The 27,920-nt window shown below is 53.0% G+C and overlaps 1 pseudogene across 1 annotated transcript; it reads right to left on the bottom strand.

The window, feature by feature from the left end:
* Positions 1-51: 51 nt before the first annotated feature.
* On the bottom strand, positions 52-27,920 carry LOC309603488 (olfactory receptor 14A16-like; annotated as a pseudogene). Its single transcript has 4 exons — positions 27,765-27,920; positions 27,290-27,340; positions 25,689-25,959; positions 52-686 (listed from the first exon to the last, which is right to left on the bottom strand). The product of its transcript is annotated as an olfactory receptor 14A16-like (transcript).

The following is a 27,920-nucleotide window of genomic DNA, read 5'->3' as shown; positions in this document are numbered from 1 at the left end:
CTGGGAAACATGCAGAGGTGGGGAGGCAGGTTATTGTCAGTGAAACATGATTTATTGGGCCCGTTTCCATAGGACATTTTTTATTTCCTTGTTCCTCATGCTGTAGATGAGGGGGTTCACTGCTGGAGGAACCACCGAGTACAGCACTGCCACCACCAGGTCCAGGGACGGGGAGGAGATGGAGGGGGGCTTCAGGTAGGCAAACATGACAGTGATCAAAAACAGGGAGACGACAGCCATGTGAGGGATGCACGTGGAAAAGGCTTTGTGGCGTCCCTGCTGTGAGGGAATCCTCAGCACAGCCCTCAAGATCTGCACATAGGACAGCACAATGAAAATAAAACACCCAAAGTCCACAAAGAGACTAAACATAATAAGCCCAACCTCCCTGAGGTAGGAGTGTGAGCAGGAGAGCTTGAGGATCTGGGGGATTTCACAGAAGAACTGGTCCACAGCATTTCCATTGCAGAGCAGCAGTGAAAATGTATTGGCTGTGTGCAGGAGAGCATTGAGGAACCCATTGCCCCAGGCAGCTGCTGCCATGTGGACACAAGCTCTGCTGCCCAGGAGGGTCCCGTAGTGCAGGGGTTTGCAGATGGCAACGTAGCGGTCATAGGCCATGATGGTGAGGAGACAATACTCTGCTGAAATAAAAAAGACAAACAGAAAGAGCTGGGCAGCACATCCTGCGTAGGAGATGGCCCTGGTGCGCCACAGAAAATTCCGCATAGACTTGGGGACAGTAGTGGAGATGCAGCCCAGGTCAATAACAGAGAGGTTGAGGAGGAAGAAGTACATGGGGGTGTGGAGGCGGTGGTCACAGGCTACAGCGGTGATGATGAGGCCGTTGCCCAGGAGGGCAACCAGGTAGATGGCCAGGAAGAGCCAGAAGTGCAAGAGCTGCAGCTCCCGTGTGTCTGCGAATGCCAGGAGAAGGAAGATGGAGCTGCTGTTGGACATTTTATCCCTCTGGGCATGGAGATCTGTTCAAGGAGGTAAAAGAAGTGAAAAGTTAGGGCAGACTGCTTTCAGAAAAATCTATTCAATTTCTTATAGGATCCCCTCAAAGAGCCTTTCACTTTTCAGGAAAAGCTTTGGTGAGCTCTGGTTGGTGCTGGCTGAGGGTGCCCCAGGGAGCAGGAGGCTCTGCTGGGGGCTCTGCAGGACTCAGTCCTGCCCTACAGCAACAGGTAAATAGGAACTCGGGGTGATCTCAGATTACATCCAATCCTGATATCTAAGAGCTTTTCAGCATTGTCACTCCCAGTTCACCTGACTGCAGAGCAGAGCTGTGGGGAGTTTGGGTTGTGCCTTCTGCTCTAGTTGCCCCAGCACAGCTGAGGAGTGGTTTGAATGCAGCAATGCCTGGCATTTCTGCTGCACTGCAAGGGAAACCTTGTGGGTGCTGAGATTGGGCACAGGGACTGTCCCTTAGTGCAGAGTGAGGACAGCCACTCTGTCCATCAGCCCTGCTCTCAGCTGCCCTGTGCTGGCAGCTCTTCCACCTGGAGGACTATCGCACTCGCGTGTTCCCCCCAAAAGAAAGAGGCCACTGCTGGGAGCAGAGGAATGCAGTTTCCCAGTGCAATTGTCCAAACCCCTCACCCCATCTCATCGTACCTGAGGAGGATCTCAGCTCTGCCCTCCCAACCAGGGACACAGAGGGCTCATGACAGCTGCCCACATGCAGCCACCCAGCAGCATCTCAATGGCCTTAGCACCGAGGTGTCTTCTCCACGGGGCTCCTGCATAACACAGAGATGCCCTGGGAGAGCTGTGCCCTATGGGAGGGCAGCCTGCAGCCCAGCAGGACCTCCCAAGGACAGAGTCAACTCTCCTGAATTTGTTATGTCCTGAAGGGAGGGTGAGATCCCTGCCAGCCGCACACACTGCATTCCCCAGAGCCCCACAGGTGAACAGGGTGCGAGCTGGATGCTTTTCCTCCATGGCCATATGTGCATGACAGCACACGCAGTGTTGGTGTCTGAGCTGCACTTGAATCCTCACCCCCACCCCCCCCACAGCAGTGAGTGTACCAGTAAGAAGAAGGGCGGCAGGGAGAAGAGGAGAACAAGCCAAAGGAGCCCTGCCAAGGGAGGCAGGAGAGGGAGACAGAGAGAGACCCTTGAGTTTTAACTCTCTTTGGTGGTCAGGCTGATGGGAAGGCAACCCATGGCCAAGTCTCCAAGACATTAAGGGCAGAGGCTCTGCTGTGTGAGTGAGAAGACCAGGGGGTTGCTCCAGGGAAAGCACCTGCACTGCAGGGGATGGCAGGGAGATGCCTGAATGCCCACTCCCACACCACTTCTGGGAGCGGGTCTCTCTTCCTTCCTGCCCATGTCTCTGCTGCCTGGAGCTCTTCTTGGCCATGACTTCTTTCTCTGTCCCCACATCTCCTCCCTCTCCATGCTCACAGAGGCCATCCCACCTGCTGTGTGCTCAGCTCTGCCCTGCAGGCACCTCGTGGCAGCAGGGGCACTGCCCAGGGGCATCTCTGTGTGTGCAGGGGCTAAGGAGCAGCTCAGAGAGGTCCTGACGAGATTTGGTGTCTCATTGCCTACTCCAGAGCAGAGAAATAAATTCCCATCTCGCACTGCGCACCCAGCCAACCAGGAATGGAAAAGCCCAAAGCAGGGATTTCTTCCCTTTCAGGCAATCCCCTACCTTGACATCCCCCTTTAGAATGACCCTCTGCAAATATCCTCCTGGTGATGTAGAAGTCTGAGCAGCCCTGACCCACGCTGCACCCTCTGGGCAGCGGAGGGATCCTGCCCTGCTTCCACCCACAGGTTCTCCCCGCAGCTTTGAAGGGTGCTCCCTGGGTGGGCTGAGTGCTGACCCGGTCAGACGGCAGAGTCCCTGCCCTGGTGCACAGCCCCCTGTGGTGCAGGGACCCTGCTCTGACGGACAGCCCTGGGCACCCACAGGTGCACACCGACCTTCAAAAGCCCAGAAGAAGGCAGCTGTATTGCCTTTTCCTTCTGATGGTGCAGCAGGGAAGTCCTCCTCTGCAGCATCTCCTCCTCCTCTACATTAGAGAAACTGTGAGAGTCCTCCTGAAAATCCCATAGGCTGTGGGATGTAGCAGCCTTTGGATATCCCTCCAGGAACACCAGTTACATTGTCCTGCAACCAGGGACTTACCATGTAGAGGGCTGTGAAGATCTCTCCCATGCGGTGAGCTCTCACCATCCTCCCACTCCACACTGCCTTACAGTCTCTCTGCCTCACTCCTCTCCTCTCAGCACTTGCAGGCAGTGCCCTCAGCCCTGCTGCCCTTTGCAGAGGAGCTGCTCCTGGGCAGAGCTGTCTCTCTGCAGGGCTGCCCACTTGCCAGCAGCTCCCTCCATCCCAGGAGCCCAGCCCAGCTCAGCAGCAGAGGCCCAGCCCAAGGCACCACTTTCTCTGCCCCTCTGGGCTCCCTCCAGGGGTCCCTGGGGCTTCAGGGGAACCTGCTGGGAAACAGGCTGAATGAAAACACTTCTTTTCCCTCTCTCAGCTGGGGAGACACAATTATTCCCAGCACTGTCATTTCTCCTATCAGGAAAAGATTTGGGCAGGAGAGACAGCTTACCTTGTCCCATCATGAGACAGGACAAGCAGGCAGTGACAAGGAGGGATCTGCGTTACCCCTGCTGAGGGAAGGGATGCAGATGAGTCAATAGACACATCTCATTTGTGGGTTTGCAGTCCTGGGGCTAGAAGGGGACTTAGCTCCCTCCCACGCACAACACAAGCCAACAGGAGGTGAGATTCCTCTTGCATCAGGTGTTCAAGTGGGCACAGAATAGGCACCCGCATGTGAGCACCTTGTCTCAGTTCCCATGCCTGTTAATGGAGATGGAGGGCAGGACTGGGCTGTTCAGACACAACGCCTGGTGACATTGAAGGTGTCAGGAGTGGTCAAAGATCTGTGGAGGCAGCTGCAAGCTCTAATGGAGCCGTTCGTAGAGACAGGCCAACATCTGGGGGAATCCTCTTAGAGGCTGCTGGGAATTATCTTTGGCCAACTGAAATGACAGCTGACACCCAAATGAGGGCAAGTGAACCTGCCCCCACTCATTATGTTCAGGGCAGCCTTGAGAGTTATTCATCTGAACCACTGGAGCCATGTGCCACAGGGAGAGCTCAGGCTCCCTCTTTCTCTTCTCCATCAGCTGTATTTACCAGGTCTCCACTCACTCTACTGGCAGTGGCCACATGTTCATCACCACATTGCCTTACAGAGATCCGGGTGTCTACTCAATGTAATGTTTAAATCCAGGCCCACAGAACTACATGAGATGCCAAGGCTTGCAGAGACAGCACAGGACCAGTGATGAGTGGTGTTCCTCAGGGGTCAGTCTTGGGACTAGCGCTGTTTAACATCTTTGTCAGTGACTTGGACAGTGGGATTGGGTGCACCCTCAGCAAGTTTGCTGACGACACCAAGCTGTGTGGTGCGGTTGACACGCTGGTGGGAAGGGATGCCATCCAGAGGGACCTTGACAGGCTGGTGAGTTGAGCCCATGCGAACCTCATGAAGTTCAACAAGGCCAAGTGCAAGGTCCTGTACATGGTTCGGGGCAATCCCAAGCAGAAATACAGGCTGTGCCGAGAATGGATTGAGAGCAGCCCTGAGGAGAAGGACTTGCGGATTTTGGTTAATCAGACACTCAACATGACCCGGCAATGTGCTCTCGCAGCCCAGAAGGCCAAACATATCTTGGGCTGCATCAAAAGAAGCATGACCAGCAGGGCGAGGGAGGTGATTCTGCCCCTCTACTCCACTCTTGTGAGGCCCCGCCTCGAGTACTGCATTCTGGTCTGGAGTCCCCAATAGAAGATGGACATGGAGCTGTTGGAGTGAGTCCAGAGGAGGGCCATGAAGGTGATCAGAGGGCTGGAGCAGCTCTCCTATGAAGACAGGCTGAGAGAGTTGGGGTTGTTCAGCCTGGAGAAGAGAAGGCTCTGGGGGCAGCTTCTAGCAGCCTTCCAGTACCTGAAGGGGGCCTGTAAGAAAGCTGGAGAGGGACTTTTTATAAGGGCATTGTAGTGCTAGGACAAGGTGTAATGGCTTTAAAGTGAAAGAGGGTACGTTTAGATTAGATTCAAGGAAGAAATTCTTCTCTATGAGGGTGATGAGGCACGGAAAGAGGTTGCCCAGGGAAGTTGTGGATGTCTCCTCCCTGGAAATGTTCAAGGACAGCTTGGATGGGGCTTTGAGCAACCTGGTCTAGTGGAAGGTGTCCCTGCCCATGGCAGGGGGGTTGGAACCAGATCATCTTTAAGGTCCCTTCCAACCCAAACAATTCTGTGATTCTGTGATGATTCTATGACCAACAGGAAAGCAATTCCCATTCAGCGTGAGTGTGTGACAGACACCCCAGAAGGCATTGCAAGCAGTGCGATTTGGTGCCTGTGTGCCATTGACTGATACCATCAGTCAGAGGCATCAGTCATCAGATGCCATCAGAGAGGCAGGGTCTGTCCCTTCTCTTCCCAAGAGCTCCAGGCATTGCCTGAACACAAAGCACATCACACTGGGGTCTTTACTCACACCCACGATGATACAGCCAAGGAACAGACGAACCATTTGCACCGTGTGCCTGGATACACCTTGTCTTCAAAGAAAGTATCCCCCAAGCACAGCAACGGGTCCTACCAAAACTCAACTGAAACTGAAAAGGGCATGCAAGGGCACCAAGATGAGCTGTTTCTACTTCAGGAACAGCTACAGAAGAATCAGAAATACTGTGGGACCACTGCTAAATGTAGTAAGAGTAGGTGTAGGTAGGCTGAGATACTCTACGCACTCTTTGCCTCAGTTGCCACAAAGCAAGGTCTCGAGACCTTTCCACTTTGAGGCAGAACTCTGGAGGAGAGCAACCAGCAGTGGATGAGGATCAAGGCAGGGGTTACTTGAGCAAACTACAGGCCTCTGACCCCCACACAGCATGCCATGCAGACCCACCCATAGAAGACAGTCTCCTGGTTTGGTCATTCAAGCTGCTCTTTGCTTTGTTTACAAGAAACCACCTCTTTTCCTCATCTCTACAGTCAAAGAGAAAGGACGTTCTCATGAGAACTCCTTGCTGCACTGTTAGGTACAGACAAGGCCACGCAGGAGGCAGAAGGGCTGGTCCTGAGTGGGAGCTGCCTGCAGGCCCCTTGGGACAACGAGCTGCTGAGGTTGTCCTGCGGCCAAGGGATCTGTGCAGCACAGCACAGGCGTGAAGGCCAGGCTGTACGTGCAGCGCAGCCCAGCTGGCTGTACCGTGGTCTTCTGGTCAGGATCACTGCTCAGGTTTCCCTGTGAGAAGTCTGCGCTCCACCCTGGTGCCACAGCTGAGCTGCTGCGGCCAAACCATGCACAGCCAGGAGGAGGTGGATCGCAGGCAGGAGGAGCTGGAGCCCCGTGGCTTGTCACACAACTGTGATGGTTTGGGATGAAATGAGATGTGGTGGGACAGCTTGCTCACGTGGGGTTCTGCAATGGAGGAAAACAGGCTCTGCTGGAGAGACTGGCAGAGAGGATGAGTATGGGGGATGCTTGCTGTGTTGAGGGGATGCCCCCTGTGTTCTCCGCCATTGGAGGACAAGAACCAGCAGTGGATGGGGATTGACCCAAGGGTTCCTTGAGTAAACTCAAGCACCGTTACAGAAATGGAGATGGGTCAGTTGACCAGGTCCCTGAACACAAGTATTGGTATGCCCTGATCCCTGAGATTCCACTTTTTGGTCCAGAGGAATATGATGCCCCTTGAGAAGTCCTGGAATATCCCCTGACCCATGTGGTGGTTTAGGCTGTGAGGGGAATCCAAACAGCACCTCTGACTGGAGCAATTTCACCTTCGATGCTGACATACAGGGCAGATGGAGGGACTTCAGACCTTCCAGGCACTCTGTGCAAGGGTTAGGCCTTCAGGTATCCAAAATGAAGATAACGGTGTTGTGTCAGTGTCCACCACAGAAAAATTTGCCTTGCTTTCTCCATTTCACCAGTTTGGGATCTGCCCCTTGACATTTTTTGGTAAAACAATGAACTCCTCACACACACACACACACTTGAAAGAAGGATGAAAGACAGACAGCAAAAATGAATTAAGGGCAACATTGTCTGACAGGTATTACCATGAAATGGTAAGAAAGTGTTAGCTATGAGAGAAAAAGCAGTGTTCTAAACACTTCATGCCAGAATCTACATACTCTTAAGTTAGAGCGACCTTGTGAATTCAGAATGAATGACAAAAATAAAATGAAAGGAATTAAATTTATCATCATGAAGAAGAAGAGGAAATTTTAGAGCATGGTACTGTTACTGCTTTTAATGAAAACAGAAATAAGTCTGTAATGTGGCCACTAAGCCCCCAGCCAGTCACTCACTCACTCTCGTCTCCTGAGGGATGGGGAGAGAATTGGAATGGCAAAGTGAGGAAGAACTCATGGGTCAAGATGAGGAGACTTGAACAGGTAAAGCAAAAGCTGTGCCCACAAGCAAAGCAAAATCAGGAATACATTCGCTCCTTCCCATCGGCAGGCAGGTGTTTAGTCATTTCCAGGAAAGCAGGGCTCCATCATGAGTAACAATTACCTGGGAAGAGAAATGCCAAAACTCCAAACGTCTTCCTCCTTCTTTCCCCAGCTTTTATTGCTGAGCATGATGTCATACGGTGTGGGACATCCCTTTGGTCAGTTGGAGTCAGCTGTCCTGGCTGTTTCCCCTCCCAACTTCTAGCCAAAACCCCAACCCAGTTCTTAGAAGGGCAGCGTGAGAAACAGAGAAGGCCTTCATGTTGTTTAAGCACTGTTCAGCAATAGCTAAAAGAGTTTTGGTCACAAATCCGAAACATGGAGCCCTACGGGCTGCTATGAAGACAATGAACTCCAACCCAGCCAGCCAGAGCAGGCTGGCCTTTTTGGAAGGTGTGAGAATGAGAACAGTGAAGAATTTGAGAGGGGGAAGAAGGGAAGCAGTAAATTAAAGATGAGGCCAGGGATGGCACTGGGACTGTTTGGGGTGCCTGTGCTGCTGCCTTGTACCTGATGTGAATTATTTCCACAGTCAGAGGGAACCTGAGGGCTTTCCGTAGTGTTGAGGACGTGAAGGGTGAGGAATGAGAGTGTCATTCAGGCTGGAAGGGACCTGGCTAGATATCTGTAGAAAACATCCTCCTCAAAGCAGGATCACACCAGGTTGCTCATGGTTTTATCCAGATGAGTGTGAGAAACTTCCAGGGATGGAGAGTGCACACGCTCTGGGAAATGGCTTCCATGTCTGGCTGTCCTCAACTTGCAAAAGTTTCTCCCTATATTGAGCCTGACCCCCTCGTGTTCCAGCTCATTGCCTCCTGTGCTCCTGCCTTGCACCACGGTGTCTTCTTGGGAACCTCACCGTAGGCAATGCAAGTCTCTTCCATCCTCCCCGCAAAGCCCTCCATTCTCCAGGGTGAACAAGCCCAGCTCCCTCAGACTCTTCTGACAGGACCAGTGCTCCAACCTTGGCCACATCTGTAGCCCTCCACTGAACTTTTGTGGCCCTCCAGCTCTCCAATGTCCCTCTGGCATTGCAGGGAACTAAAACCTGGGCAAGTATTCTGGATGTGGTGCCACAAGTGCTGATCAGAGGGAGAGAATCACTTGCCCTGGCTGTGCTCCTGCTCACACAGCCCAGGATGGTGTTGGCCATCTTTGCTGATGGCTCATCTTTTGTTTAATGGAACCCAAAGACCAGCAGACCCATTCCTGTGGAGCTGCTACCTGCCTAGCCAGTCCCTGTCCTAGGACATTTCAAGGCCTACATCCACTTCAGGAGCGGGATTTGGTTTAAACTTTACTGGATATCATGAGGTTTATATATCCTTTGGGATGGCAGCCCTGCCCTCCAGCCCTGCCCGGCTCTCCTCATTGGGATGTCTTCTACAAATGTTATCAAAAAGTACTCTTTCCAATCCTCCAGGTCACTCAAAAGATGTGAAACAGGGCAGGTTGCAAGCTAGACCCCTGCAGGACCCTACTAGCTAGATGCATCCAGGCAGAGCACCACGCATGTACCACGCTCCTCCAAGCCCAACTGTTCTCCAGCTGGTTTTTCCTCAACAACTTATCCACCCATGCAGCCCATACTGTCCTAACATGGATACAAGAAATTTCTGGAGGGATGATGCTGAAAACCTTGATGACTTCCAGGTAAAAGAGCATCTCTGCTCTCCCCGCATCCAGCAATCCTGTCCTTTCATCACAGAAAGCAATGAGGATGGCCAGGAACAAGCTCTCCTGGGTAAACCCTGTCCCCTTCTCTTTCAGACACCCAGAAATGGGATTCGAGTGGACATGCTCTGGGGCACAGCCTTTCATTCCCTTGCTTATCATTTGGGAGTTTTTGAAAGGTGCATGCAATGTGTGGGTGCTGCCTGTCATCAGGGAGTCCCCAGCGTCTCCTTTCAAAGATGCTGGAGAGTGGCCTCGCTGTGACATTGGCCTGCTCACTCAGCTCCCTGCGATGCCACTGCTCCAGTCCCATGCACTGGTAAAAGATGGTTTGCTCAAGTGATCCCTGACTTGATCCCCATCCACCGCTGGCTGTTCTCCTCCGGAGTCCTGCCTCAAGGCACAAAGGCCTGGGAGACCTTGCTGGGGAAGACTGAGGCAAAGAGGACACAGAGAGTCTCACATCTATCTACACCTGCTCTTCCTAAATTCAGCACTGGCCACACAGGATCTTTGTTTCTTCTTTAACTGTTCCTGAAGCAGTAAAATTCATCGTGGTGCCCTTCAATTGCAACTCAAGTTTAGACTGAGTTTCCATCTGGACCCTTGCTGAGCTTGGAGGATGCTGTCCTTGAAGACCAGCTGTCCTGAGCTCTGCCACCACACCTTGGCAGTTTATTCCATCAGTATCACAGCTCTGTCTCTGACATTAACGGCTCCCACTCATCCCGTCTGTGCCCCTGGCTGAGGGCACTGGCACACATTTGGACTGAAGCAACACAGCTGTGGAACCAGGCCAGCTCATATTTGCTATAAAGAAACCCTGGTACCAAGTGTCCAAGACCCCGTGTGTGCAAAAGCAGAGATATGGCATGGGCAAAAGAGAGCTGCATGTCTTTCTAGCCCCAGGTCTAAGGACCCAGGATGAAACGCATAAATTCACTCAACAGAACACATCCTCGCAGCTTGGAGAAATTAGATCCTTCCCTGTCACCTTCCTGGGTGTCCTGTCTAAGGATGGGACAAAAAAAGTGATTCTTATGCCCAACTATTTTTCTAATAGGAGTAATGACACTGCAGGGGAGAAGTTGAGGGAGGCAACATGAGTGATGCCTTCAGCCTGTTTCCCAGCAGGTTCCCCTGGAGCCCCAGGGACACCTAGAGGGAGCCCAGAGGGGCAGAGAAAGTGGTGCCTTGGGCTGGGCCTCTGCTGCTGAGCTGGGCTGGGCTCCTGGGATGGAGGGAGCTGCTGGCAAGTGGGCAGCCCTGCAGAGAGACAGCTCTGCCCAGGAGCAGCTCCTCTGCAAAGGGCAGCAGGGCTGAGGGCACTGCCTGCGGGCAGCGAGGGGAGAGAAGCCAGGCAGAGAGAGGTTAAAGGCAGCCTGGAGTGGGAAGGCTTTGAGCTGAGAGCTCACGGCGTGGGAGAGATCTTCACATCCCTCTACATGGTAAGTCCCTGGATGCAGGAAAATGTAGCTGGTGTTCGTGGAGGAACTTCCAGAAACATTCACGTCCCACAGCCTATGGGATCTTTCAGGAGGACTTTCACAGTTTCTGTAATGTAGAGGAGGACATGCTCCAGGTCAGGGACTCCCTGCTGCACCATCAGAGGGACAGGACATGACAGCTGCCTTCTCCCAAGGGATGGCTGCAGGGATGTAAAAATGGGTATGCAGCCAGGGGTGCCCAGGGCTGTCCTTCCGAGCAGGGTCCCTGCACCCCAGGGGGCTGAGTGCTGGGGCAGGGACTCTGTCACCTGCCAGGGTCAGCACTCAGCCCTCCCAAGGAGACCCCCACAGCTCTACGAGAAGAAGCTGTGGCTGGAAGGAGGGAGTGCTGGCAGGGCAGTGCAGGGACTTCATGATGCTGGGAGGGTGCTGCATGGGAGAGTGCAGCTCACAGATTGAGCTTGTGCCCAGGTCATTTCCGAGGGCACTTTTCATGAGTCCGTTCAGGGCAGGGCTTTCCTGCTTCAGTCTGCGCTTTCCTCAATTTGTGCTTCCACTTTTCTCTGGCTCGGCTTGGTGGGAATGGAAACACAGTTGTGTGCATTAGAGAAAGGGCTGAGACTCCTAAGCCATCACACTGAGGTTTACTGGGAACTTCAGCAAGTGCCTTCACCCCCACCAGCCCACAGATAACACCAGCATCACCTTTCCAGGTTCATCAGGGTTTGCGTGACCTGGTCTTTAACACCTGCACACACAGAGCAGAGCAGTGCAGTGCAGCGCTCTGCACAGGGGCTGGGCTGGGGTCTGTAAGCACTGGCAGGGAAGAGACGCGGGGCCAGAGAAACAGCTCCCAGTTGGGACAGCTCCAGGCAGTGGAGACAAGGGCAGGGAGGGAGGGAAATGCTAAGGGAAACCCTGTTGCAGGGGAGATATGGGCACCTCCCGGCCACCCCTGCAGTGACGATGCCTTCCCTGAGCAACACCCCTCTTGTCTCCTGTTCTGCCTAGCAAAGCCCCCAGCCAGCACGTGGGGTCTAGGGTGTTGGTCACCTCCTCGTCCATCTGCCAGCAGGAGAGACAAAGTGCATCTCTCCTGCCATGTGCCCCTTTCCCGCTGACCAGGGGCTGAGGGTGGCTGCCCTGCACTGTCACCGTCCGGGAGGTGGTGCGCAGCGCTGGGTAAGCGAAAGGCTTTCCTGAGTGCCCCCTGTCTCTCTCCTTGCCTCCCTCAGCTGCTCTTGGTGTTGCTGTCAGGCTCTCTGGGAATGGGAGTTTCAGCTGCAGAGTCAGGCACTGATCTTGTGGGTCCTCCGATTCGGGTGTGTTTATGGCAATGAGGTGTCCCAGCTTTCCTCTAACCTGTGATGCTCTGGGCAGTGCAGTCTGTGAGGCTAAGGAATGAGCTGACCCTCCCTTAACCTGATGCCATCATTAGCACAGCTGGCTATCTCCTTGGGGTGTCCTTCCAAGCTGTGAGCTGCCTTCCAGGATGCAAACCTGCCCTATAGCACTTTAAGTTATCTGAAGGCCCTATGGAGAAGTGCAGAGATGCTACAACAGTGAAAATACTGTTGGGTTTGTGAAATGAGCCATGTGTGCCCTAGGCTCAAAGTGGGGTGCTGAGAAATTGAGAAATGGAGACATTTAGTGGTCTGTACTGGATCCCTCTGCTCTCAGCAGTGTTTGGTGGCTTTTCAGGGTAACGTGGGAGTGTGATCGCCCTCCACCTCAGAAAGATGCAAGCCCAGGGCAGCTGGGAACTAGATGAAGAAACAGACCGGCTCTCCTCCCTCTGCACTAAGCCACAGGCAACCCTCTTGCCTTGCAGGACTCCCTGTGTTCTCCCTAAGGGCAGCAGAAATGCTGAGGCTTTCTGACATCCAAACACACTCCCCAGGGGAGATGGAGGGAAGCTGTAAAACTAACCTCTCCAACTGCCTTCTGCCATCCCCGTTCCTTAGCAGGAGTGCAGAAGCTGACAGGCCCTTCTGGGGTGGGAGCAGTTTCATCTGACAAAGTCCAACACCAGCACTGGACCCTGGACGCACCGTTCTCATGAACTGTTTCCTGCAGAGCAGGGCTGACTCCTCGGCAGCCAGTGGGAAGAGCCCCTGCTCCTCATGGCACACTCAGCACATGTCAATCAGAGCTCCAAGCACGGAGCTGAAGGAAGTTCTTCAAAAAGGAAGAGGGTGGGTGCGTGTGTCAGGGAGAAGGTCCAGGGAATATCGCTTTGATTTTGCTCAGAGAAGTCTATCCTAACTTCCCACTCCATTTTCTTCCTTGGACAGTGTCCCATGCCCAGAGGAAGGAGATGTGCAACAGCAGCTCCATCACCCAGTTCCTCCTCCTGGCATTCACAGACACACGGAAGCTGCAGCTCTTGCACTTCTGGCTCTTCCTGGCCATCTACCTGGCTGCCCTCCTGGGCAACGGCCTCATCATCACCACCGTAGCCTGCGACCACCACCTCCACACCCCCATGTACTTCTTCCTCCTCAACCTCTCTGTTCTCGACCTGGGCTGCATCTCTACCACTGTCCCCAAAGCCATCGCCAATTCCCTTTGGGACACCAGGGCCATCTCCTACGCAGGATGTGCTGTCCAAGTCTTTCTGTTTGCATTTTTTATTTCAGCACAGTATTGCCTTCTCACTGTCATGGCCTATGACCACTATGCTGCCATCTGCAAACCCTTGCACTATGGGACCCTCCTGGGCAGCAAAGCTTGTGTCCACATGGCAGCAGCTGCCTGGGGCAGTGGGTTTCTCAATGCTGGACTGCACACAGCCAATACATTTTCACTCCCCCTCTGCCAAGGCAATGCTGTGGACCAGTTCTTCTGTGAAATCCTCCAGATCCTCAAGCTCTCCTGCTCAGACACGTACCTCAGGGAAGTTGGGCTTCTTATTTTAAGTTCTTTGTTAGCTTTTGTGTGTTTTGTTTTCATTGTGCTGTCCTATGTGCAGATCTTGAGGGCTGTGCTGAGGATCCCCTCACAGCAGGGACGCCACAAAGCCTTTTCCACGTGCCTCCCTCACCTGGCCGTGGTCTCCCTGTTTCTCGGCATTGGCATGTTTGCCTACCTGAAGCCCCCCGCCATCTCCTCCCCATCCCTGGACCTGGTGGTGGCAGTGCTGTACTCGGTGGTGCCTCCAGCAGTGAACACCCTCATCTACAGCTTGAGGAACCAGGAGCTCAAGGGTGCAGTGTGGAAACTGATAACTGAATGTTTTTTCTGAAGCAATAAAGTGTCCATTTTCTAAATGCATATTACTTATAATGTATCTCATTACAGGGTCAGCCTGTCTTCTGGAGGTTCGGTGGTCATGGTGGCTGTCTTTTTGCTCGGTTTTACTTGTGATAATGTTGTGCACAAAGAACTGTCATTATTCATACCATGTCTAATTCACTATCTGCCTTTCCAGTGTTACTCAGAGGCTTGAAAGGAGAGCCATGTTCTCTGTGCATTTAAAAAAATAAAGGACCTTGCAGCGACTTTGTATCTGAGACTTTCCTTTTCCTGAGACTTTCTCTGGAGCTGCACGGCAGTGCCTGTGTGCGGAGGTGGAGGGGGAAAGAGTCTCGGCACAGCAGCACGGCCAGGCAGCACCAGCGCTTGGTCTTTCCAGAGCTGCTCTCTTTTAAATTCTGCACTCTCTTTCTGAGCCCCTCTCTTGGTGTAAGGAAGGATTGCTCTGGCAGCTTGGTCAGAGTCCTTTTGCGTGGCAGCCCTGTGACTGCAGGCAGGGACAGGCAATGGGCACTTCTGTGACAGAGCTGGCCTCCAGAACAGAGTTTCCATCATACAAGGGGATCTCCTGATGGCAGTGCCTGAAAGCTAAGGTCTTCTATCTTTTCTCTCAAGAGCAAGCCCAGGAAAGTGCCCTCAAGAGGAAAACACAGCTAAACTGTTGGAGTATTCAGTGTGGGAGCACGTGGCAGTGTCCTCGCACAGCCAGGCCTCCTGGGGGAGACAGGAAGGACCAGCAGAGCAGGCTCTGGGCTGAGCCCGTGGTCGCTGGACACCCCAGGGAAGCTGCCCCAAGGCAACCGTCACAGACACCCAATAACAATCACCCTTTCCAGCACTGGACTGTCACCCCACCTCGTACAGGTTGTTTATCCCTCCACACTGGCTCACCAAATGACTAGGTCAGAAGTCCATGTTTGTGTTGTACAGAGGTGAGATCACGGAGGAGATATTCCTGGAAGACATGTCAAAACATATTGAAGAGAGGGAGGTGATTAGAGAAAGCCAACATGGCTTCACAAAGGCCAACTTGTGCCTGACTACTCTAGTGGCCTTACATGGAGTAACTGCACTAATGGACAACGGAAGAGCTACAGATGTCACCTGTCTAGCCTTCTGTAAGTCCTCTGATATGGTCCCCCACAACGTTCTTGCTGGTGCTAAGTTGGAGAGATACAGATTTGAGAAATGCACTCTTAGATGGATAAGGAACTGGCTGGATGGGTGCATCCAAAGAGTTACAGGCAATGGATCCATGTCTGAGTGGAAACCAGTATCGAGTGGTGTCCCTCAAGGGTCCGTACTGGGACCAGTACTGTTTAATATCTTCATCAATGCCATAGTCAGTGGGATTGAGTGCACCCTCAGCAAGTTTGCAGATGACACCAAGCTGAGTGGGGCGGTTGATTCGCTTGAGGGGAGGGACGACATCCCGAGGGACCTTGACAGGCTGAGTTGTAGGTCTGTGCAAACCTCATGAAGTTCAACAAAGCCAAGTGCAAGGTCCTGCATCTGGGTCGGGGCAATCCCCCCTCTCAGTAAAGACTGGGAGATGAATGGATTGAGAGCAGCCCTGCAGAGAAATGCTTGGGGATAGTGGTGGGTAGAAACTTGGACATGGGCCGGCAATGTGTGCTTGCAGCCCAGAAAGCCAACCATATCCTGGGCTGCCAAAAAAAATGACATCCAGCAGGTTGAGGGAAGTGATTCTCCCCTCTACTATGCTCTCGTGAGACCCCACCTGGAGCCCTGCGTCCAGCTCTGGGAGTGGCAACAGGAGGCCAGAGAGACACTATCACTGCTGCGATGCACTCCGGTTCTCTCCCCCATCCCGCCGGGGGCAGTGAGGGAGTGGCTGTGTGCTGCTGAGTTGCTCGTTGGGATTAAACCACGACAGGTGGCCACATCCTATGCTCAGTGCTGGGCTGTGTGCCACCTGCTTCTCTCTGCAAGACTCACGGAGTGCAAGGTCTGTTTTGAGGAGGCGGCTGCACCTTGGCTAGGGAGATTTCTGTCATCTACAGTAATCACTTCATTCTTGTCCCAGATACAGACCTGTGGTCCCAAGGTACTGCACTACTTCTGGGATTTCACTGGAGCTCTCCTGCAGTGACACCATGACACTCCTGTCCTTTGCTTTCATAACCTGCTTTTGAGATCCAGTCCTCCCCTTCCTCTTCACACGGTCATCCTGTGTGTGCCTCAGAGCTGCCACCCTGGGGCAGCTGTCCTGCCCAGCGTGGGCAGGCCAAAAGCCTTCTCCACCTGCTCCTCTCACCTCACTCATGCCACTGTTTTCGACAGCATCCTCATCCTCGTCTGTGCGATGCCCAGAACTGCAGCCCTGAGATAGTTTGACAAAGCCCCTTTTCCACACCATCCTCGGGCCCCTGCTCAATTCCCTCATCTACAGCCTGAGGAGCAGAAAGGTTGAGGGAGGGAGACACTGAGAAAAACACTCAGGAAAGCTGTGAGCTGCACAGAGAGCTCATCAGAGTTGTTGGCCTGCTGGAAGAAACAGCTTCTGGTTCTCTTCTAAACAGGCCCAGAAAACCTGGACAGAGGCGTGCCGTGTCCTGGGCCCTCTCCTGGAACTGTGAGAGATGGAGGGGTTTGGTGTGGGAACGGGCAGTGAGGTGCTGGCAGGGCTGGCTGGTTTCCTTGTGAGACCTCTCTCAAACACCTTGTAAAGGCCAGAGCCCTCAGAGAGATTGCGTACGTGGACTTTAGCAAGGCCTTAACATGGTCTCCCTTAGAGCCAGATTGGTGATATCTGGACTGAAGAAGCAGACGATGAGGTGGGCGGGAGATTGGCTGGACGATCGGGCTCAGATGCCATCAGTGGTACAGAGTCCTCCTTGCAGCCAGTCATTATCGGTGTCTCTCAGTGACCAGCACTAAGTTCACCCTGCCTTGAGCAGGAGAGTTGGACAAGACGACATTCAGGTCTCTTCTAACCTGAGTTATTTGATGATTCAGTGAATTTTCCCCATGGAGAGCTCTTTTTAGACAGGATAGGCAGAGGAAGGAGAAAAGACAGAGAGGCAGAAGCAGAGAGGGAAAATATGCCAATATAAATACAGTAGATCTTCTGAGCAATGTTTCTCCATTTGAACTAGTGGTAAGAAAATGTACTGTGATAAGTGGCTTCACAAAACCATTCACGTAGCACAAGAGAGCATAATTAGCTTGCCAGTATGTACCCTTGGCACTATTAATAAAAGAATTATGAAAAAATGAATGAAAATTCATAAAAATCCTAGCAATGCTGGAGAGGAAGTCTTTTCCAGCTATTACATTGGGTTCTTTTCTGCAGAAGTTTCAAGTTTTTTCCTAAAATCTGCATTCACAGTTGGATTCAGTTATCCACACAGAGGGTGCAACTGCCCTGGGGCAGCTGAAGAACCAGTGTGCTTGGATGCTGGCTGTGAGGTCCCTTCTGACTGGCCAGCAGTGGGGACACAGGTGCCTGGAGTTCTTCAAAGCCATTACAATACAGCCCCCAATAAGCTGAAAGATTTGGGGAGGTCAGGGGAAGCTGGGACAAGGCAGATGGGAGCTTTGGGGGAGGAAAGAAGGGCTTGGCCAAAAGAAATGAAAGATTTGTGTCCCGATCCAAAGTCGGGAGAGGTTTCGATACGATCCCAAGGACGAGATTAAGACGCAAACGAGGTCAAATGCCGTACAACCTTTTGACTTTATTTTGGCGAACGAAGGGGTGAGGACCGGGTAGGGAGATGGGGCGGCGGGGGGGGAAGAAAAAGAAGAAAAAAGAGAGAGAGAGGAAAAGAGAGAAAAATAGAAAGAGCGTGCTCAGGCGGGTGAGAAAAGAGCCACGTAGGGGAACTAGCTACCGCCACTCCAAGTCCGGCGTTGTCCCGTCGATCAAAGGTCCAGTCGGTCCAGTCTCTGTGTCTGCAGGAGCAGCTTCCAAGGAGGTGCGCGGGGAAGGACGAGAAGAGAAAGAGAGGACCTCAAAAGGCGCACGCGGTCTTTTTATAGGGCCATGCCCATGCGCAGAGCAGGTCTGCGTACATGCAGTTTGCGCTTCTGCTTTTCGCGCCCTGGTCTCTGCGCAGGCGTGCGTGCAGTCCATGGCCCCGCCTTCCGCGTCCTGGCCTCTGCCTTTAGCGCCCTGGTGTCTGCGCAGGCGTGCGTGCAGTCCATGGTCCCGCCTTTTGTGTCCTGGTCTCTGCATGGGCTGTGGTGGTTTTGTCGGGGGCTGGATGTCAGACCCAGAAGATGGCGGTAGAACAGCAATGTCGAGACAATTCTGGTTCCATAACAGTCCTCGACACCACCCCGTGGCTCGACATTGCAGTCTTCACAGTGGTAGGAGACGTGGGGAGGGAGAGAGAGAGAGAGAGAGAGAACAGAGCAGAGGTGGAGACAGAAGCAGAGAAAAAGGGGAGGTGTAGAGGAGAAAGGTGACAGGGGACATGGTAAGAGAGTGTTCAACTGCAAACAAACAGGAACGTTGTCCTATGTAAACATTCTTTTTCCTTAATCTTTCTAAGTTTAACAATGTTCAACTTTATAGAACCACCCTGAGAAATCCATTGCGCGAGGTAGTTCACCATTATAAGAAGTACAGAAGAACTGGTGAGTATGACATGGGTAGGAATATGCAATTTTTTTTTTTTTTTTTTTTTTTGAGGTCTAAACAATGGCTATTGTGGTGGGTTCTACCCGGTGAACGGCACGGATTTGTTCTATGCCCTCGGGTGAGGTGGTAGGTACGAACTGCATATTAGATACCACATGTCGTATTAGCTGAACAAAACAGGGTATTATACAGGGTAAAAACATTAAAGTGGCAAACGCACATAGCAAATATAACAGCAACTGCTTCACCCAGGGCGCCCCCGGCAGCCAGGACCATAAATTACCATTCCAACCATTCCAGGTCTGGACGGGGACGTGGGCTGTTTTTCTGCTGTCTTTGGATAATTGGAGGACTACTTCGCCTACATCGTCTATTTCTAAACAACAGTTAGAGACATTTAATTTCCCACATACCCCTCCTTCTTCAGCCAGTAAATAATCTAAAACCATACGGTGTTGAAGGATTGCCGTGCGCATTTGTTGAGACTGTTGAGTTAAAAGATCTATAGCATTGGAGGTTTTATTGGTAACAATTTCTAAAACCGCTTGTAATCGGATTATACGGTTCAAATTATAGATTGGTTCCCTTGCCCCTGATATCGGTTCACTGGGGTTCCAGGTGGCAGGCCCGTAATGTTGGATTATTCTTTCAGGAGGCCACTCATTTTCCCCCCATTTTTGTGTTCCACCTATGTTCACCTCAACAGCTCGCTTGCGGCGGGCAATCTTTCCATCTTCCAGATTATCGTACAATCTTATCCCCAGTTGAGAGCCACCCGTTTGTGGAAGAAGGAAGAATAAAGGCCGGATAATTCCCACATAACAGACCCCTGACCAATGCGCTGGCAGTCGTTTATAGGCAGTATGTCCACAAATCCAATAATGGCCCCTTTTAGCTGTGGCCCCGTTGGCGAATGGTCCCGCTGCATCCTCGGGGAACTGGAAGTACATTGTTTTATCATTGCCCACAGGGCTAAAAAAGACGGTTGGGTTATTATTCATCCGGCCGGTGCAATACCAGGCCCCGAAGCTGCTTTTCCATTCACAGGTTTGCTTGTAAGCGTGGTCCCTAGATTGTTGGAAAACTAACGTTTCATTTTTATTTGCCCAGTACCCTTTGAACCCTCGACTGCGTCCGGCACTATCAAGCCATGCCCATATGGAGATACCCCTATCTGCATTTACCAACTTGTTCGTAAGTGTCCATTGGCACTTGCTTTCTCCCACATAGACCGCCTCAGGCCTCTGGCCTGAGCCTCTCGGTAGAGGTCTTGGGCTCCAGAGTGCCCTCTCTTAAGGTGCAACCATTCCAGGAGTCACTCCCAATCCTCCGCTACTGGATCACTTTGCAAGGGGGCGAGGCGGGCCAGCTCATCAGCCCTATTGTTCCAATGACCAGACAGATCTTCTCCCGTCTGATGGGAGGCTACCCATCCTACCGCAAAGTTCCCCTGTCTGGCAATGGTTAAAATATCTTGCCACTTTTCCTTTTGCCATACAGGTATTCTGTTAACCTCCCACCCATTTTGTTCCCAAAAGGGAAGCCACTCTGTACACCCCTTAAAGACAGCAAAGGAGTCAGTGTAGATATAGATTGGAGAGGCAGATTGGGCTTCATGTTGAAAGACACTCCATACGGCCACTAATTCCCCTACTTGAGCGCTGCCTTCTCCTTCGGTAATTATTTTTTGGTCGGTCCTTATCTGTAGGGCGACAGCACGGTATTTCCAAGTTCTGCCCTCTCGTTTAGCAGAGGCATCAGTGAACCAAGCGTTCTGTAATTGTTCTGAAAATGGGGGGGCTACCTGCACAGCAGAAGGGGGCACGTCACCTTCCCAGTCTGGGGCCGCTCCCTCTTGGATAACTAAATTTTTGGCAGCGCCCTCAGAAACTTCAAAAATACCACAATAATGTTCTATTTGCGCGTACCATTTCCGCACCGAAGCTCTTTGTGCCACCCCGTCAGGGGGAGGTGTCCCAGTTAAAACTGGTTTAATCACTTTGAAAGGACCTCTGAGCACTATTGGTTGCTGGCGAATGGCGCGCTCTGCTTCTCGTAAAGCCAGGCTGACTACAAACAGCCCCTTTTCCCACGTGGTGTACCGTTTTTCTGCATCCTTTAAACTCCGAGAATAAAAGCCAATGGGCCGGATGGGCCCTGCTGGCCCCCGTTGCCACAAATGAATCGACAGCCCGGTTGCGGCAAACCCCCACTCGATCTGCACCGGGTCTGTCGGGTGGATAGGCCCCAGGGCTTGGTATGCATTTGCCTCGAACACCAACAGCCGTAGCGCCTCATCGTGGACCGGGGTCCACTCCCATTGCGCCCTTTTCCGTAGCAAATCATATAGGGGTCTCGCGATAATTGAGAAATCGGGGATATGCTTTCTCCAGAACACAAGGAGCCCTAACGCATGCTGTAAGTCTTTTTTCAATTCTGGTATCTTAATTTGGTCGAGGGAGGAAAGGGTGTCTGGTGGGATACATGTCATCCCTCCCTTCCACCAAATTCCTAAAAATTTCACCTCACTTGAAGGGGTTTGTATTTTCTCAGGTGGGATTGTCAATCCTATGCTCTCTAGATGGGTGATGATGTCCTTCTGGACTTCCCCAACCTCTTCCACCTGATTCCCCCCTATGAGTACATCATCTATATATTGGTAAACTTTCACCCCCGCCCTTATGGGAATTGCTTCCAGCTCCTGTGCTAGAGCGTGGTGGGCTAAGGTGGGGGAGTGCTTGTATCCCTGAGGGAGCCCTGTAAAGGTGTACTGTTGCCCCGCCCAGGTAAAAGCAAAGCGGTCCTGGTCCTGCGGCTGCAGGGGGACCATAAAGAACATGTCTTTAACGTCAATAGTCGCCATAATAGGGTGTGATTGCTCTTGAATGGCGGCTATAAGCTCGGCAATGTTCGGTACGGCAGCTGTTAACGGGCCTGTGTTGGCATTCAGCCTCCGGTAATCTACTGTCAACCTCCACTTGCCGTTTGGTTTTCGGACAGGCCATACCGGGGAGTTAAAGGGGGAGTGGATGGGAACTATAATCCCCCTCCCCTTTAAGTCCTCCAGCACTGGCGCGATTCCATCTCTTGCTCCTATCGGTAGCGGGTAGGGTTTCACGTTTGTCAGTTTGGAAGGGGGGAGGGCAGGCGCCGCTTGCAACAGGCGCACCCCCACGCCGGGGGCTTCGGCCAACCTCCTGATCTGCGGGACGCCGAAAGAGCACGAATTTCCCTGGGTGTCGCGCCACTGTCTGCCCTTTAAAACGTCTATGCCCAAGAGGTTCATTTGAAAGGGTCCTATGGCCGCCATGGTGTTCACTGGACTCTCATCTCCTGGTAGCCATAAGATTACCGGGGTCATGGGCACAGATTGGGTTTTCCCTAGGGCGTTTAATACTATCAGGCGCTTAGAAGGAGTTGAGATGCCACACCGTTCTGCCTCGCTTTGTTTTATTGCTGTAATTTGGGCCCCCGTATCAATTAAAAAGGTCATGGGCCTCTTTCTCGGCCCTACTGCGACGGTAATGAGGAGGTCCCCTTTATTGTTGCAGGTGAGTTGTCTAATAAACATCCACCCCCCGCCTCCCCCCTCACCCTGAGGGGGCGGAGGTCTTAGTTTCCTGCCACCCTTTCATCCCCCTTGAACCCCTCCTTCTTATCCAGTGCCAGCACGGAGGGCGCGTTTGGTTTGGGAGAGGGTCCTTGCCCGGACCACCTCCGCACCAGGAGCTCTAATTTTTTGGTGGGGAGCCCATCCATTAGGTCTCGGGGCACACCCTTTTGCAGTCCCTTCTGCCACAATTCTTGTCGGAGCAGGGGTTTTTCCCTTTTTGTTGGGTCGGGGCTTGTCCCCGAAAAAGCCAGTGGTTTATTTGCCGGCTCCGCTGCCCGCACGGCCCTAGTTTCCACCTTGTGGTAAGTTCTGCCTACTGGCCCATATTTCCTCCCATAGTTTATCAGTTCCTGAGCTATCTCCCCCCAGGTCCACACCTTCCTCCCCCGCTGCCGCTGTTCTGGTGTTACTGTTCCCTCCAGGGCAGCTGCAATTCGCTCTTCGTGAGGCACATTTTGGATTCTCCCCTGTTATTGGATCCCAATAGGTTTTAACGAATCGGGGAGTCCTCTTATTAGCGGTGTCAGCCGCTCGGGGTCTACCGGTAACAACGTCGGAGAGCTTAAATTTGGTTTAAGTTCCCGGTCGTACATCATTTGCAGGCATGCTGCCTTTTGTACGTTTTCTAGCAGTTGCTCAACCGAACCCGTTATAGCTAGGGGATCCCCCCTTTCTAATGGGTTCAGCCCCCCCGCCCAATATGCTGCCCTCTGGGTCAGAGACCATGGGGCCCGGCGATCGCCCGTGGTGAGGAAGACGCCGGGGCCCCAATACCCCTCTGCTTCTTTTTCCGATAGCATGATCCCGTCCCCCCCCAACAGGGATATCCTCCACACATATTCGGTTTCGGACTCCCTTGCCGTCCTAGCAAAATCCTTTCGGAGTTTAGCCAGTTCGGTGGCAGTAAAAGGGATTTCTTTGGTTACAACTTGGGGACGGTTGTCGCTATCGTCCTCATATATATATTCCGTTTTTACCAGCGGGCACATATGGGGGGGGGTTATCCACAGTCTCCCTTAATTGCTTTAAGTCTTTCGGGGTGTAGATTTGGCGTACCCCTTTCTCCTCCAACATTACCTCCGCCTCAGCGAGGGTGTCTGCCTCCCTCAGGAGCTGAACCCTCAGCTCCTCCTTCAAAATCCTATTTTGGCGCTTCTCCTCCTCTAGCGCCCGTTTGGTCTCTAGTAGTTGCTCTCGCAGCGGCGCTATCGCTGCTTGCAACAAAGCGGCCACAGCCTCCGATTGGCAGGGCGCTCATTTCTTGTCCTCCACCGCCGCTGCCAGACACGCTCCTAACACAGCACAAACAATAGCCTTCCCTTTTCCCTTCTTCGCTCTAGCTTCTTTATGCAAAACCGCTATTCAGTCCATAACACTTTGCAGTTGGAACCAGTGGTCCCGTGCCCAATCTCGTCCCGGGGGTGAGGGGCGAGAGCGGTATGTGTCTAAAAACCCATATAATTTCTCTGTCTCTTCACAAAAATCGCCTGCCTTTTGGGTGGCCATATCCTACAAAGGGGAGTACGTCCCGGGAGGGTCAAACCTTAGAAAAACCAAGTTTTCCCTATACGCTCCCAGGAGGCCAGTCCGCACACTACTACAAGACAAAGACGAGCCTACAAAGGGGATATCGTCCTGAGGGGGTCACACCGTGCAATCCAAACTTCCCCTATACTCCCCCAGGAGGCCAGACCATAAACTAGTGTGAGACAGAGCAGAGCCTACAAAGGGGATATCATCCTGAGGGGGTCACACCATAAAATTCAAGTCTCCCCTATACGCCCTCAGGAGCTCAAATCACAAACTGCTACGCGCGTTTCAGTGCAAGGGTCTCAACACCCACTCCTTCCTTGCGCTTCGTTCGTCTCCGGCTGCTTCCCTCGCGGGAGAGCAGAACCGCGGATCGGAACTCCACACTCGCTTCGTACTTATTTGTACGTCTCGTTCACACACACTCGCTCAGCACACTGTAAGGTTGTATGACACTCTCGTCTCAAGGGATCCTGTCCGTGATGCCAATTCAAATGTCCCGATCCAATGTTGGGAGAGGTTTCGATACGATCCCAAGGACGAGATTAAGACGCAAACGAGGTCAAATGCCGTACAACCTTTTGACTTTATTTTGGCGAACGAAGGGGTGAGGACCGGGTAGGGAGATGGGGCGGCGGGGGGGGAAGAAAAAGAAGAAAAAAGAGAGAGAGAGGAAAAGAGAGAAAAATAGAAAGAGCGTGCTCAGGCGGGTGAGAAAAGAGCCACGTAGGGGAACTAGCTACCGCCACTCCGAGTCTGGCGTTGTCCCGTCGATCAAAGGTCCGGTCGGTCCAGCCTCTGTGTCCACAGGAGCAGCTTCCAAGGAGGTGCACGGGGAAGGACGAGAAGAGAAAAAGAGAGGACCTCAAAAGGCGCACGCGGTCCTTTTATAGGGCCATGCCCATGCGCAGAGCAGGTCTGCGTACATGCAGTTTGCGCTTCTGCTTTTCGTGCCCTGGTCTCTGCGCAGGCGTGCGTGCAGTCCATGGCCCCGCCTTCCGCATCCTGTCCTCTGCCTTTAGCGCCCTGGTCTCTGCGCAGGCGTGCGTGCAGTCCATGGTCCCGCTTTTCGTATCCTGGTCTCTGCATGGGCTGTGGTGGTTTTGTCGGGGGCTGGATGTCGGACCCAGAAGATGGCGGTAGAACAGCAATGTCGAGACAATTCTGGTTAGTCCTCGACAGGTCTGAACACAAGAGATCCACTTTTATTGAAGAGCTGCTCTCTGACAGGCCATATCTGACACACTGTTGTGCAGAGGTCAGGCACAAGAGGATCAAACCTCCACAGAAGCAGTCTAAACCCAGAAAACTATCTCTAAGTAGAATTATCACAAGAGTAAAAAGCAGACTTGTGGCCTAAGATAAACTCTGGGAAACATGCAGAGGTGGGGAGGCAGGTTATTGTCAGTGAAACAGCATTTATTGGGCCCGTTTCCACAGGACATTTTTTATTTCCTTGTTCCTCATGCTGTAGATGAGGGGGTTCATTGCAGGGGGCACAACTGGGTACAGCACTGCCATCACCAGATCCAGGGATGGGGAGGAGATGGAGGGGGGCTTCAGGTAGGCAAACATGGCAGTGCTGATAAACAGGGAGACCACGGCCAGGTGAGGGAGGCACGTGGAAAAGGCTTTGAGCCGTCCCTGCTCAGAGGGGATCCTCAGCACGGCCTGGAAGATCTGCACATAGGACACCACAATGAAAACAAAACACCCAAAGCCCACACAGACACTAACCACAAGAAGTCCTGCTTCCCTGAGGTAGGCATCTGAGCAGGAGAGCTTGAGGATGTGGGGGATTTCACAGAAGAACTGGTCCAGGACATATCCTTGGCAGAGGGGGAGGGAAAATGTATTGGCAGTGTGCAGCACAGCATGGAGAAACCCACTGCCCCAGACAGCTGCTGCCATGTGGACACAAGCTCTGCTGCCCAGGAGGGTCCTGTAGTGCAGGGGCAGATGGCAACAGAGCGGTTGTAGGCCATGATGGTGAGAAGAGAATACTCTGCTCCTACCAAGAAGGCAAACAGAAAGAGCTGGGCAGCACATCCCAAGTATGGAATGGCCCTGGTGTCCCAGAGGGAATTGGCCATGGATTTGGGGACAGTGGTGGAGATGGAGCCCAGGTCAAGAACAGAGAGGTTGAGGAGGAAGAAGTACATGGGGGTGTGGAGATGGTGGTCGCAGGTTACAGCAGTGATGATGAGGCCGTTGCCCAGGAGCGCAGCCAGGTAGATATGTAAATATCCAGTAGATTTGTTCCAAAACTGAAATAAAGCCTCTGGCCTACTGAGGTTGGGGTGGCCGGACCTAACCGCCTGTTAAGTAAAAATATATGAGAGTTGAGTCATTTGCAGGCTGTGAGCGTGCTGCTTGCCTCACAAGGCTACAGGTAACGTGGCAGAAGGTCGGGGGGAGTTTGGGTTAAAAAGGCTACATCGGGGCTCTGGTCTCCATCTGTTCCACCGCTCCTGCATAGGTTGGCATTCTGCCTACAGTGACGTCTCACTGACCACTTCTCCCTTTTTTTGCTCCCCAATAGATATGAATTGGACCCAGAAAAGGTTCAGCTTTGCCTGGAAGTTCAGTTTGCCCTTTTAGTTTGCGTCTGCTGTGGATGGCACCAATGCAGTGAAGGTAAAACGTAGCTATTTGGCTCAGCATCCATGAGACCCCTCTACTGTCCAAGGACACGGAGACTGCGGTAGGCACAGAGAGCAGAAAACGGGCCGGTACATCTCTGGCTACTTGGGAGCTCTTGGGAGCTCCAGGTAGTTGCAGAGGGTTTTATTTTTCTCGGGGTGTGGGAACAGTTTCCGTACGTTACAGGAGCCCAGTGGCCCTTTCTCTGGGTGACAAGCGTTCTCCTTCTCAGCTCTTCAGTGATGCTATCAAACTGGCAGTTGCTTACAAACAGAATTCAGGAGGTTTCACAGACGAGGTCATGCAAGAAGTGGAGGTAAGAAAAGCTTGACCTTAAGGCTCTCCTTCTCAGCGATCAGCAGCTCTGCTCTTTTTTTTCCCCTCAGGGAAAGCAGAGCCTGTGGCAAAAGGTGAAACTTTGCAAGCGTGGAAGGTTTCGCCTTCTGCTGGTGACGCCATGGGGTTTGTGTGCTGCTCATCTCTCGGTTGGAAGGGGGGAGGTGGTGACCCTCTGAAGAGCCCACGCTGCCCTAGATTGAATTGGAAAGACCCACAGCAGAGCGTAGCTGGTGCAGCTCGCTGCAGTTCTCCTCCTCTCTCTGGGTGAACCCCTTCCACGGGGCTTGGCTTTGCATCTTGAAGGCATCGTACCTGTGTCTCCCTTCTGCCCTGCTTTGGGGACAACTCTATCGGCAGACGTCCCCGCAGCCTGACCCTGGCTTTCGCCACTGCTCTCAAGAAGCCGAACCCATCTCTCCAGCGTGCCAAGCTTGTGCTTAGGACACGAGCGCTTTTTGGGAACTCACATCTTGCGGTCGTGGAACCCCAACCACTGACATAGCAGGTTGTCAGCTCTGACACTCTCGGCGAGGTGTCGGGCACGCAGGCGAGCTGTACGGAGGAGCTGCGCTGGAGAGGCTGGTCCGATTCCAGCAAGGCGCTGTCGTTCCTCTCCTAGATATTTCTATAGTGTGGGTGAACCGGGAGCCGCTTAATATGGCGTACGTGGGCCTCAGGGCCCAGCTGGGTGGCCCCCGTCACCATGTGGTGATGTGCCTGGAAGGCAGATGGAGAGAGGGTTCAGAGATGCCCGGTGCCTATTCCCCAGGGATCCTCTGCCCCCCACGACACGCCACGTGCCGTGGCGAGCAGCCATGGGCCGGAGCCCGCAGGTCCCTCTGCAACCAGAAACTCCTTACTGTCCTGCTCCATGGCTTGCTGCTGTTGAGGCTGAAGGTCGGGCCTCTTCCCTCCCCACACGGCGTTGCATGGACAGCAGGGCCAGGGAGCCCCGTGGGGCGTGCGTCTGTCTGTCTGCCCCTGTTTCTGCTTGAGCCCCGTAGGTGAGTTGTGGCAGCAGCCTGGGTGCTGGCAGGGAACTGAGGCTCCCACATGGGGTTCGGGAAGCTGTGGCGTGGCACCCTCCAGTGAAGCCCATAATGGTTGCCCCAGCTCCCTCCCAGAGCCTCGGGCCGCCTACCCACAGCTGTCCCGTGTGCCGTGTGCAGGCCAGCACATGGCCAGCAGGACGAGGAGGGGGAGCAAATTCATGGCTGCCATCGGCACGTGGCAATGGAGGGCTTGTCATCACCGGTGCAGCAGCCGACGTAGTGCCCGCAGTAGTCACATTGCCCAT

Source organism: Platalea leucorodia (genome assembly GCF_965183815.1).
Source record: "Platalea leucorodia genome assembly, contig: HAP1_HAP1_SCAFFOLD_112, whole genome shotgun sequence".
NCBI classification, from domain to species: Eukaryota; Metazoa; Chordata; class Aves; order Pelecaniformes; family Threskiornithidae; genus Platalea; species Platalea leucorodia.
This window is presented reverse-complemented; position numbering and strand designations above follow the sequence as displayed.